The sequence below is a fragment of the Ruditapes philippinarum genome, unplaced genomic scaffold, assembly GCF_026571515.1.
Source record: "Ruditapes philippinarum isolate M1 unplaced genomic scaffold, ASM2657151v2 ctg21682_1_1_1_1, whole genome shotgun sequence".
NCBI lineage: Eukaryota > Metazoa > Mollusca > Bivalvia > Venerida > Veneridae > Ruditapes > Ruditapes philippinarum.
Window position 1 is genome coordinate 9212 of NW_026855662.1, and position 14248 is coordinate 23459.

The 14248-nt window shown below is 33.1% G+C and overlaps 1 pseudogene; it reads left to right on the forward strand.

The window, feature by feature from the left end:
* Window positions 1–1543: 1543 nt before the first annotated feature.
* LOC132744057 (T-complex protein 1 subunit delta-like) lies at window positions 1544–10065 on the forward strand (annotated as a pseudogene).
* Window positions 10066–14248: the final 4183 nt, after the last annotated feature.

Consider the following 14248-nt stretch of genomic DNA (forward strand, 5'->3'; position numbering starts at 1 on the left):
GCCCATATTGTTTTTTGACTTTTACTGGTTGTTTGGTAGCAATTTTGAATCCAGAACAAACAAAACAAACATGTGTATGTTGTTAAATTCTATACTTTTTGTATTATTTCTGAATAAAAGATTTATTTGATAATTTTCATTGAGACTAGATATTATTTACGTCCTATGAGTGAGGCGCGTCTGTTGGGCAAGTGGTTCAGGTCGTCTTGCCCTCGCCGCTGTGGGTTCGATCCGATAGATAAAAAAAAAACAGGGATTTGGATTTCTTCATGTGAGGAAGCCTATACAGCTAGCTTACGAACGACAGTGGTTTCTACTCAGGTGCCCATTCGTGCTGAAATAATGCACGGAAGGGCACTGAGGTCTTCCTTACCCAGTAAAGCTGGACGTCGCCAAATGACCTATAACTGGTGTCAGTGTGAAGTAAACCAATCAAACAAACAAAACAAACGTCATTGAATCATTACTGTTTTTCATCATATGATAGTAGATGTTGCAGGTGTTTAGCTCACTTATAAGTAGTGTTTGTTTGTCTATCCTAATTCAAAAATAAGCTAGATCTTGTAATGATTTGTGATTTTTGGGTTTTTTTCAGTGGACACATTAGAGATGTTGAATTGATATCGATGGTTTGGTATTTGATCAGAAGACACAAGGTGTTGGTGGACCTAATAAAGTGGAGAAAGCCAAGATTGGTCTCATACAGTTCTGTATATCTCCTCCTAAAACAGATGTAAGTTATATTGTATTGCATGTATTGTATTTTTTTGAGAGGTTGTGAAGATAATTGTAAGCCTATCCAAACGGTATCCATGGAGACTAGGTTTGGCATCGATGTCTTAAGTTTTGACTAGAATATTGCTTCTTTTTTTCTTAGATTTGTACTCACCTACAATAATTTTTATACTAATGGACTTGTTATTAAAACCAGGTGAAAGGATTATTGATGTAAAATCTGCACAGCTGACTAGAATTGAGACAAATGCATTCCCCACAATCATTCACCCAATCACTTTGATATAATTTTAGCCAAAATGAGATTTAGACTTTAAGATAATTCTGATAATATCCAACACTGTATTTCAGAATTTTTTTACTATGCCTTTGTAAGACATTCTTTAATGCTATAGCGAATGTAGACTTTTTAAAAGCCTTTAGCAAATGATTTCCTTAGTTTTGGACATGTTGCAGTTATTTGCAAAGAGTGGTAATATGTATGTTTGAAATTTTGACAGATGGATAACAGTGTTATAGTATCAGATTACAACCAGATGGATCAGAGTATTCGTGAAGAGCGACAGTATAATTCTAAATATAGTTAACAAGTGAAAAAAGCAGGATGTAATGTCCTCCTTCTTATCGAAATCCATATCTCAGGCCTAAAAATTCACAGAACATTGAAAATAAGATAAAATGAGAAGCATTAATAAAAATGTTTTTATTAAAAACATTTTATTTATTAAAAGCATTGATACATGTTAATAAAATAAATAAATTGACATTTATGGAGAGAATAAGAATAGGACAATATGTATTTATGGTGATGGTAGTGTAAGTTTACTCTCCCTGATAGTAGTAAAGACTTGAATTTTACATACCAGAGACAGTCGTCATTTGCATTGTTCTTGGACACCTGTCGGCGCAATTTACAGTTAGTTGCCTTCACTTTCACAAGATAATCTCTTTAAAACCAGCAGAGGCACAGTGCAAAATAATACATAAAACATTTCATGGTCGTCCAACAAGTTCCTGCAACATCTTAGGATCAAACTGGGGGTCGCTGATCACAGAAATTAGACCCTCTACCGGTGTTGGTTCTGGTGATGACTGTTGCTTAATTTACGATTGTAAGTATGTCAGAGAATACTGTTATATTAATCATCTGTGTAGTAAAAACAATTTTGGTTGGTTTTGTTAAATGATATGTTTTTTTGTCCTTCTTTATCCACAGTACATAAACTTTTTGTTTAATTTTTCGTTATTTAAGGGTGCTGTCAGTGATTTTACTTCATTTCTTTTAAGCCAAGATGAAAATTATGGTAGTCAAAGATATTGAAAGAGAAGATATTGAATTTGTATGTAAGGTAAGTGTCTAGTTTAGCTGATTATCTTTCTTTTATCTGACAATTGATATTTTTGGGCTTTGTAGGAATATGTTAATGAATGATGATTATTCTTTTTACCTACAGAAATCATTGTGATTATTTGATACGAGTATAAAACATTGATCATACTATTTAGAAACTGACTTGTAAAGTGGAAGGATGTACTTATACTTTATTTCAAGTTTGAATCTGAAATTGGTCTTAAATGAATATATTTTGACTTCTTTCAATTGCAGCCAATCTGACAGTTAATCAAGATAATGTCAAAAAGTTTGTTTAGTTCACTTTGATGCAAGTTTTTTATTGATTGAATGTTCTGTAATTTTGTTCAACCCAAATAAAATATTTGGTAATAAAGTCTTGAAAATGGAAAATACTTTTAATGCAAATTTATATTGGGGGAAAAACAAAACAGCATATTGCTCATAATTAAGTCTTTTTGAAACTGATATTGAATAAATTTTGACTTAGTAATTATTATATTTCAGAGTTTACATTGTCGTCCCATCGCTAGTTTGGATCATTTTGTACCAGAATCTTTAGGTAGTGCTGATCTTGTTGAGGAAATACATACAGGACCTAGTAAAATTGTCAAGGTTTGTACTGTTGTAGCTGTAACTTACATCTCAACTACTGTTCCAATTGTTTAAGAGGTACAAAACATGTCTTTTAACAAAATACCCTTGTTACATTATACTTATAAGCAAGAACATAATGTGCCAATACCATTTTGCATGTTATATACCAAATAAATGGGTGAAAAGCCGATATTACACAGATATCTGAAAAAATTTATTATCCCTCAATTAGGATTATCTTGGTTTGCACTTCTAATTAGACATGTCACACGATTTAAATGAGTTAAACTTGTATATATTTCTAAGTTTAGGAATTATGCTGGTCATTTTCTTTAAGAGCTATGATTTCAATTATTTACTTGTTAAGATTTTGTGACTTTAAACCTGAAGAAAAACGTAAACACCATAAAAAGAAGCATTTCTTAATAAAGAATAATTGCTTATGAAATTTGTTTTGCTGCCCATTATATAAGCAAGGTATTTGGAATGCTTTTACAGACTTACCGAAAGTTGAAAAAAAGTGACAGACATTTGGTCTGACAAACCATGAAAATCTGTCCGGCCGAATGAAATTAATCAAAATCAAAGGAAAACTTGTGTTTGTATTTCTGAGACACTTTTGGGTTTTAATTTTTAGCTCACCTGTCACAAAGTGACAAGGTGAGCTTTTGTGATCGCTTTTCGTCCGGCGTCCGGCCGTCCGTAAACTTTTACTTTAAATGACATCTCCTCATAAACCACTAAGCCAATTTCATCCAAACTTCACAGGAATGTTCCTTTGGTGGTCACCTTTAAAAATTGTTCAAAGAATTTAATTCCATGCAGACCTCTGGTTGCCATGGCAACCGAAAGAAAAAACTTTAAATATCTTCTTTTACAAAACCCTAAGAGCTAGAGCTTAGATATTTGGCATGAAACATCTTCTAGTGAGTGTCTACCAAAGTTGTTCAAATAAAATCCCTGGGGTCAAAATTGGCCCCGCCCCAGGGGGTCATTGATTTTCCCTATATGCATATAGTAAAAACTTGAAAAATCTTCTTTTAAAGAACCCAAAGAGCTAGAGCTAAGATATTCAGCATGAAACATCTTCTAGTAAGTGTCTACAAAGTTTGTTTAAATAAAAGCCCTGGGGTCAAAACTGGCCCGGCCCCAGGGGTGTCATTGTTTTTAACTATATGTGTGTAGTAAAACCTTAAAAATCTTCTTTTAAAAAACCCAATGAGCTAGAGCTTAGATGTTTAGCATGAAATATCTTCTTATGGATGTCTACCAAGTTTGTTCAAAATAAAAGCCCTTGGGTGAAAATTGGGCCCTGCGGGGGGGGGGGGGGGGGGGGGGGGGGGGGGGGGGGGGGCGATGGAGGGAGGTCTGATCATTGTTTTTCATTACATGTGTGTAGTAAAAGCTTTAAACATTGTGAAACATCTTCTAATGAGTGTCTTCCAAGTTTGTTCAAATAAAAGCCCTGGGGTTTAAACTGGCCCCGCTCCGGGGGCCTATATACAGGTGAGCGACATCATGGCCCTCTTGTTTCATCATAATCGGCACAATCCGTATAGCGCATTTTCACTTCTTCCCTGTCGTACGCCATAGGTTTATGGTCCTACTTTCATTTTTCATTAAATTTTTTGTCTCAGGTCTATTCTTTTCATCCTTTTACTGCTGTTCTGCGTGCTCCTCTAGATTTTTCAGGGACGCCACTTTGTATACATGCGACTTGGATGAAAGCCGGACAGTCGGACCAATCCGTAATAAAAAATTTATCTGACATGCCCGTTGGACCAACGTATTTCGGGAAGTCTGCTTTTATAAAGGTTGCTTCATGCCTGTATCAATTTTGTACCCTATGATGTCATGAAGTGTTATTGATTGAAAAGTGTTTAGCTTCCAGTCCAGTGAAAACAAAAACAAAACTAAAACTGAAATTTCATATAATTGTTATGTCTTTTGTAAGATACTAATTTTTATCGAATATTTAATAAATGTTTGTAAATTGTATAGATTACAGGTATTGCCAACATGGGTAGAACAGTGACTGTGTTAATGAGAGGCTCTAACAAACTAGTGCTAGAAGAAGCTGACAGATCTCTCCATGATGCTCTATGTGTCATCAGATGTCTTGTAAAGAAAAGGTAAGTTATTTGTTAATACCAAAGTGTCATGATGAATATAAGAAATACTTTATTATTGTGGAAAGTAAAACTTGAGACAACCATATCTACATGTGTGGATAACTTTGCTTACTGCATACAAAATGTATAGAACATTTTGATTGCATATGTTATAAAAAATGTACCACATAGGTCTAAGACCTTCTGGATTTAATAAAAAGAACAAGAAAACATGCAACTGGTTCAGATTATGTACTGGGAGTTTATCTATTTACTTGAAAAGAATCCAACGGATATGCCTGTAGTTAAAAGTCTAGTTAATAAGGGAAAAACTTTGGCTGTTTCAAATCACAACTATGGGTTTAAATTCAAACATAGTTGAATATTGCCTGAAAATATGATTTTAGTATAGTACTTGATATTTGCTTTATTTTTGCACTAAGAAAGTAAAAAAAAAAAAAACCCAAAAATATCCTTTTGTATTGAATAATTTAGTCTTGGCTTTATTGCAAAACATGATATTAGGTTAACATGCAGGGCTCATCCTGGGGGGAAATTTTAGGGAGAAGTGACGACCTCGCGAAAATTAGGGAGAAGGGAAACAACCCAATGTGTATGCATTAACATGCATGGCTATACATCATTTAATTATAATATAAACACAATTAACATCACTTATAATATTTCTCCAGTTTATTAATTAATAGTAGATTAATTAATAGTAGTATTAATTAAAAAGTAGATTAATTATTTAGTAGTAGATCAGGCAATGGCATCTAAATATTTTTGAGCTGCAAATATGAATATAAATTTTGAGCTGCAAATATGAATATAAATTTTGAGCTGCAAATATGAATATAAAAAAATTATTTTTGATATCTATTGATCAGCTATTTATAAGCTTTCTCTAAATATGTGTTTATATATTTTCATGTACATTTGTTGATAATAATGTGTAAGAAAAGATATGATGATAAAATCAATTTCATATTTTTTTACTTTACTTTCCTCACCCACCTTTAAAAGAAGATGAGTCACATTGGATATTGATTAATAATATCTGTCTATTCTGTTTCTGGTAACAGAAATTTCTCTCAAAGTTCAGAATGTTGTAATGTCACATTTATATGCATATAAATATGCTTATAAAACAATTTTCAAACATCAAAGAATATGTAAAAATATGTACTGCAAACATTTGTGCACATTATATTTGATCACTAAAATTACATACATTCATTTCTTATTGAAAAATTTGACTGAGAAATTGTTAGAAAATTAATTTCTAATTACCTCCCTTTATTTTCATGAAATGTTAAATTCAGTAATATCTTTATAAATAATGCTTTTTAAAATTTACAATATTGATAAATCTTAATCTGAGCGTCATATTTACGAATTTATTTTGAAACAATAAGAACACTTCTTTCCAGACAAATGTTGTTGTTATATACACATTACATGATATACGACCGATATGTAGTTAAGCCGGGATGTCTTGCCCACGCGCGTAAACTGTGTCAAATTTGGCATTTCTACAAAGAGAACAATGCCAAACACCCCTACTGTCTACAACATACCAATCGCAAGATTTTTTGCGAATTGGCTTTCTTAAATTTTCGCGTAGGTGTAACTATCGGAATCAGTAACTTTCTTACTGCTCGGTTTCGGCATTTCGCCTTGTAGCCATGACGTGAGCGACATAACAATTTTACAGTAAAAATTGATGTTAACAGACTGAAATCATTCAAAACTAATGATTAAGTTTTAATCTGGTCGCTGATCATTAATGAAATTGATTATTTTTAATTGACTAACAGTTTTGTGATAGAAGAAAAATCCATTGCACATCGCTTTACTCGGGTTAAAAAACCCACCATCGAAGTGCATCGTGTGTATATCAATTAGGGAAGATTGCACGTGTTTAGATAATCGGGAAAAAACAATTATAATTATCGCCAAGTCCCGTATTAAACTCGCAAAACTAGCACACAATTATACCGTTTCGGGCCGATGCTCTCATTATTTACTGTTTAGAGTAGGCGGTCTATCGCTTCGCTTACAGGTAGAAGGGTAGTATAAAGCGACGCTCTGATTGGATAATGATAATTAGCGGTCGTCATATGGGCGGATACAATCTCTGCTCTTTACATCGCTAAGTAATTACTATTTGGGAATTAAGATTTTATCGGCGATGTTGACTTCTCTTTGATCAATCGGAAGAGCGAAATTGGAATATACACGGCGAAGTTTTCGCCTGAATCGCCCTTCCGGATGAGCCCTGAACATGTAAAGAGAGAAACATTCTTGTTCTAAGCTTTAAGGATTTTATGCTACATGTATAAAACATAGATGCTACTGAATATATTTTTAGCAAATTCAACACGCCTGCTTGCAATTTGATAGCACTATTATGTTGGTGAAATTTGGAAGATGATTATTATATAGTAGTTAATCTACCAGTTAAGCACGAAATAATACCTCTTGTGTTGGGGTCATATTGAATAACAATATTGTCCTTAAGTATGTAGTGAAGTTAGTCTTGTAGAAAGTACTTTGACAATGATATTGAAATTTCTTGACTTAGAACTTTGTTTAAAGGTTTATACATGTATGAAAGTTCTATATTTGTTATACATGTTTTTGGCTATAAGTTTTATTATTATGGTTATTAGTCCCCTACCGGTTTACCGGAGGGGACTTTAGGTTTACCCTCCGTCCGTCTGTCCGTCCGTCCGTCTGTCCGTCAGTCCGTCCGTCCACAAAACTGGATCCCGCGATAACTTGAAAAGTCCTGAAAATATTTTTATGAAACTTGATATATGGATAGATGGCAGTATGGAGATTATGCACGTCTTTTTCTTTTCTTCCTATGTTGAAAATTCTGGTTGCTATGGCAACAAATAGGCTGAAAATATGGCAAATTTTACACATAAACTGGATCCAGTGATAACGCTAAAAAGTACTGGAAATATTTTTATGAAACTTGATATATGGATAGATGGCAGTATGGAGATTATGCACGTCTTTTTTCTTTTCTTCCTATGTTGAAAATTCTGGTTGCTATGGCAACAAATAGACTGAAAATATGGCAATTTTTACACATAAACTGGATCCAGTGTTTACGCAAAAAGTAATAGAAATATTTTTATGAAATTTGTAATATGTGTAGATGGCAGTCTGGAGATTATACACGTCTTTTTCTTTTCTTCCTATGTTGAAAATTCTGGTTGCTATGGCAACACATAGACTGAAAATATGGCAAATTTTACACATAAACTGAATCCAGTGGTAACTCAAAAAGTACTGGAAATATTTTTATGAAACTTGACATATTGGTAGATGGCAATCTTCAGATTATGCAGGTCTTATCAGTTCCCCCTATTTTGAAAAAAATATTGGTTGCCTTGGCAACAAATAGGCTTAAAACATGGCAAATATAACAATATTTGTGACTAGTCAAAAAAGAGCTGAAACTTTTTATGAAATTGCATCTTTAATTCCAGAGTTATCTCCTCTTTAAGAATTTTGCTTTTTAAAATGTTATATTTTGGTAACAGGGATGTTTCAAATATTAACTTTAGAGTGTCCTTCAGTTCGTCTGTCTGTCTGTTCATAAAAACTTTTTCCTGTGATCACTTTTAAAGAACATTTCCAACAAATTTACTTAAAATAGAGAAAAATTTACACATTAGTGAATGGCCAATGGCCCTTCAGAATGCTGATGGGGTTCTATCCGGTAGGGGACTTATGGATTGCTTGCAATACTATGATAATTGCTTGTTTATATAATTGCAGGGCACTGATAGCTGGAGGAGGTGCGCCAGAGATAGAACTATCCCTCAGTTTGATGGACTATGCCAACAGCCTGGCAGGCATGGAGCAGTATTGTTTCCGTGCATTTGCCGAGGCTCTAGAGGTTATACCATTTACACTGGCGGAAAATGCTGGGCTAAATCCTATAGCTACAGTGACAGAGCTGAGGAACAGACATGCTCAAGGGAGAGAAAACAGCTGGTATTAATGTTAGAAAGGTAATATCCTAGCTTAATACTGAACCTTTAAGGTTTTTATAAAAGTCGGTGGCTGTGTGAGTGTAAAAATGATGATTTTGTCACAAAATGGTTTTAAATATGATGGAACATAATGAATTATTATAGATGTATGTTTCTATATATGAAGGAAGTAAGCTCAGTGGCTAAGGTTTGTTGAAGTTGAATTGGCTGCCTCTCAGACACAGTTATTGTTGATTTGAATACTCCTAGAGATATGAATTCTTTATATAAGGATTTTATCATGGTAGGCTACACCTGCTTGAACATTTTAATAGTGACTAATGATATCTATTGTGTCCGTCTTATTTGAAACCCACTGAAAAGAGGTATGAAATTTGATTTGTATATGGACATGTTAAAGTTTCTATTGTTCAATGTGATTATGTGAGACTGGGTACATGTATATATTACCTGAACATTTCACCGTTTACTGAAATTTACATGTACATTACAGGGGGCAATCACGAATATCCTGGAGGAGAACGTTGTCCAGCCTTTACTTGTCTCACAGAGTGCCATACATCTGGCATCAGAAACTGTCCGTAGTATCATGAAAATTGATGATATTGTAAGTATAACTTACTCCTCCTAAATTGTAATGTTCTCACAAATGATGAAAGTACACTATGAAATAATACAATATCATTTATACCTTTTTCATGAATTAAGAGAAACTTGGTTAAATGGTATAAGTGGGCTGCCATGTCAAAATTTGTTCAATAATTTACGTTGGATGATTTGTATGATATGTTTTGAAGAAATAGGGTTTTGAAATGAAATGGAATTCCAGAGTTTTGTTACATAGACTGTGAAGTCAAGTTAAGCGATTAGTAGATAGTGTAAACAAACATATGCTGTAGCATATGACATGTCATATAAGAAAACTTTATAGTAATATGGGTCTGACAAAGCTCTGAATACTAACAGCAGTCTAACGATTGCACTTCAAAGCTCTCTATTAAAGCAGAAGCTTTATTAATGGCTACTGATTATTTCTATTTTGATTTTAAAATTCATAAAATTTGACCTGTATGGTTAAGAATTTTTAACAAAGTTCATATTAATGAAATTGTTCATACAAATATTTCAGAGGTTGTAGAGAAAACTTTTATATCAATTTCAGGTTAACTGCTTATGAGTACAATGATGTGAAGGCCAAATCCAGAACAAAAATTAGAAGAGAATTTCTTACCTACTTCTACTTTAGCTGCCGGAAATAGGAAAATTGACATAATATTATATCATGATTGACTTGTAATGAGAAGTAAAGGGTATAGTAAAAAAACCAGAAAAAAGTAAACTTGCTTTGTTGAGAATCGTATATTTCCATGGACTGTATAACTCAATCTGAAATTATGTGTTCTTTTTTCCATTTATTTTGCATATCATTTTTAGTACACAACTTTATTTATTTATTGTTTCAAAGACATTTCTGCAATAATTTAGGGGGGAAATATGAATTTTTTCATATACATTTATGAACCTTGAATGTATCATTGCATTTATTGATTTTGATATTTTCGTAATAAAATACTTCAAGTTAAAAACCAGATAAATAATGGATTCAATCTTGATTAAAAATGTTTGATGACATTTTCAAATAAATGCTTTTTCTATGAAAATTTCTTGTCTTGAAAGGTTTATTGCTGAATATCTTTATACATAAATGTGCTTTTGTAGTGTGAATTTTATATTAAATGATCAAAATTTATTTTTCCCTTTTTATATGCCTGAAAAACTTTCTGCTTACAATGTAACGCACCTGATCCATCCATCTGTTAGCAGTTTTTGTACCCCTTGGTTCAATATTGCCCATTTCCCCAGGGTTCAATTGATTTATATAGGGAAAAACACATTCGAGACTTGCTGTGTGAAACTACAATGCCAACAGCTTAGATATTTGGCATGTAACATCACTTTGTGAAACAAAAAGCTGGTATTAATCATGGTCAATATTGGCCCCACCCCAGTTAATATAGATTTGTATAGGGTTAACGCACGTTTTTCCGTGCTATAACGTCTGCACGTTTTTCTGTGCTATAACGTCTGCAGAGTCCCGAGGAACGGCCTCAAACAGTTCTGAGGGACTCAGCAGACTTTATAACACGAAATAAACGTGCGTTGACGCTATTATAGCATAAAAATTTAAAACAGATTCATGATTGTATATTTAATACAAAACACAATACAATTAAATCCTTGTTGTTGGACGATCTATTTATCCAATTGTACATGTTTTATGTATGCGTTTTATTTTTCCGGGGCCAACAACTTGGGAAATTCTCAGAACCAAGCGAAATTTTGAATTTTAATTGATTTTATAAAGCTTGACATTGGAGATATATTATCTCAAGAAAAAAGATTGTAACATTACTCTACCCAATACAAAACAGGACCCTCAGAAATTCTTTAGAATGATTTTCAGATTGACGGTAGAAAAAAAGATCAGTGACGTCATCAGAATCGGGTTTTTTTCAAGCACACAAGTTTATAAATAAAAAATCAGCACTAAACATAATTCTCTCAAAGAAATATAAAGAGCATTTATTAACATAAACATCAATAAAACAACATGTTGTCATATTAATTTTGTGTTATCTTGTTTTGTAAGTTAATCAGAGGGTTAAACTGAATGCCAGTAATTTGTTTACATTGACAACTGTCCATTTCTTAGAAAGGGCGACAACCAAGATTAGCAGCGATGTCTACTGTATACGCCGTATTTCCGGCATAGTTACTTGAATGCTGCTTGATTGAGGCCCTCAAATCAATAATTTCAATATAACAAGAGCGCATGACTCTTTGGCAAACAGGCCAAATCGTCATTTTTTTTGTTTGTTTACTGGGCCCTATAAGTATTGCGCATAGGTGAAACCGGGCTATAACAAGAGCGCGTGACTATGTTAACACATGGTTTTGGTCCCGTTATAACATGGGCAAAATAGGGGAAAATAGCCGATTTTATGCTATAATATAGGAAAACACATTTAAGTCTTTATTTTGGTGAAACTACAATGACGAGTTTAGATATTTGACATTTATCATTGCCTTGTTGGCCTCTACAAAACTAGCATTATTATTGCTCTTAGGTCAAATTTGTCCCGCCCCTGGGGCCACTTCATATATTCTTGTATGAGAAAACACATTTCAGTCTTAATTAATGAAACTACATTGCCCGAGTTTAAATATTTGTTTTTTGTCCCTTGGTTTAAAAATTGCCCAAACCCCTGATGGGGGGGGGGAGGGACATTTTATATAGACTTTTGTAGGAAAACTTATTTTAGCCTTATCATGTGAAACTACAATGCCAAGAACATGTAGCATTTCCTTATAGACCTCCACAAAACTTGTATTAATTAGATATTTGGCAATTGGTAGATTTCAACAAAAGTTATATGAATTCTGACTCTTTTGTCAAAATTATCCTTTCTCCAGGAATCATTTGCTTTATGTAGACTTAAGGAATGGATAAATACTATGCCTTTGTATTTGGCATAGAGTATTGCCTAGTCGAACTCTATAAAAGTTTTGAGTCCTACACGCATATAGTATAGTAAGGAAAATTAAAATAAAACATTTTTTAGAGACGTTTCTTGATTGGGTCAGTCATGATAGCATTGTTTTGAACATTCACATGCCCCTTTAGACTTGAAATTTTGATGAAATTGGCACTTGATAGTTTTGAAAACTATTGAAGATATTTAACTCATTCTTTGTATAGTTGCTAATGGGGACAAGTCACATCTTTAGGACAAGGTGCATAACTTAATGATCTGTATTATGAGAGTTTATCCCTTTTGTATGTGGAAAATTATTTTTTTTGTGTTGCCAACTGGAGTAGTGGCAACATAAAGGGATCACTTCTCCATTGTCACAAAATTTGTCTGGACTACTCAAAAAAACTACTGAAGCAATTTCATCTAAACTTTACATAAATGATCAGTTTAAAGTTAGCATGAATCTGGAGGCATGCTGCTTTAAATAGAGAGGGACTTGGCAATTTTCATTAACTCATTTAAATCAATTTGATCAAAAGAATGTTTGATGAAAATAAACCTGGATTGTGGATGGAAGGAAATGATAAAAGAAAAATTTACAGAAAATAGGTGGAATTGATTTTTTTAAAACAATTTAAAGACGAATTGTACACAGAAATTAAAAATCAAAACTATTCTTAAGAATTACTTCTGTTATAGAGTAAAGTGAATGTAAATAAAAATCCACAATATTGATTACACCAAATAATATTACAAAACTCACGAATAAAAAGAATGAATCTTTAATAAAGTGGAAACGTAGAAATTTTAATTAAATGAAAGATAATTGACGCCTGCAGAAATAAGCACTATTGATAAAGGAAAAAATAAACTTGTCCATTGTCAGTAAGAAGTAAACTAAGTCATACCTTAGATAAATGATAAGTTGAGTCCTACAAAATATTCACCATAGACCTCTACACACTTTTCCAGCCTCAGAATCCATTCCAAAAAAGCAGTCAAAAGCAAATGAGACAGTGTAAGAAATATAAAACAAGAGCTGTCCGTAAGACAGCGCGCTAGACTTTTTTATTGCTTGCCAATAAAAAAAGTTTTTGCAGTAAAAGGCAATACAAGAATCTCTGTATTTTTAAAGTGAACAATGGCCATGAGCATTAAGATATTTAGTGAAGAATTATTTTACTGAATTGTGTGATACCCTTGAACACTGCAGGTTCAGTGGATAGGAATGAATTTTTTTAGATTTTTTAAGTTTTTTAGTGCTTGCCTATAATACAAAACATTGACAGTTAAGGGCCATAATTCAAATAAAATCTTTGACAGAATTACCTTCTCCTGGACATGTTTGGGAATCATGATTGTAAACAAGTATTCCAACTTTCAAATTAATATCTCAAACAGTTCAGTCAAAAAGTGGACTGGTACTAAAAAACTTAACCAAGATTCTAAGTCGATAAAAGGCCTTAATTTTTAAAACAAATCCTTGACAGAGTTACCTTCTCTTGCGTACAGATGGGGGTAATGATGTGAAATAGCATAAAAGTTTCAAAGCAATATCTCAAAGGGTTAAGGCAATAAGTGGATTTTACCCATATTCAATGTATTTTCTAAGTCAAAAAGGGGCATAATTCTGTCAAAAACCTTGACAGAGTTATGTCCTCTTGTCTGTTGATGAAGTCGTGATGGTAAACAAGTATGGTCAGTTTCAAAGCAATACCTCCAATGGTTTTGAAATAAAGTGAGGTGGTACAAAAAACTTAACCAAGCTCAATACACTTTCTAAGTCAAAAAAGGGCCATAATTCTGTCAAAAAAAACCTTGACAGAGTTATGTACTCTTGTCTGTAGATGGAGGTTATGATGGTGAACAAGTATGGTAAGTTTCAAAGCCATACTTGAAAAA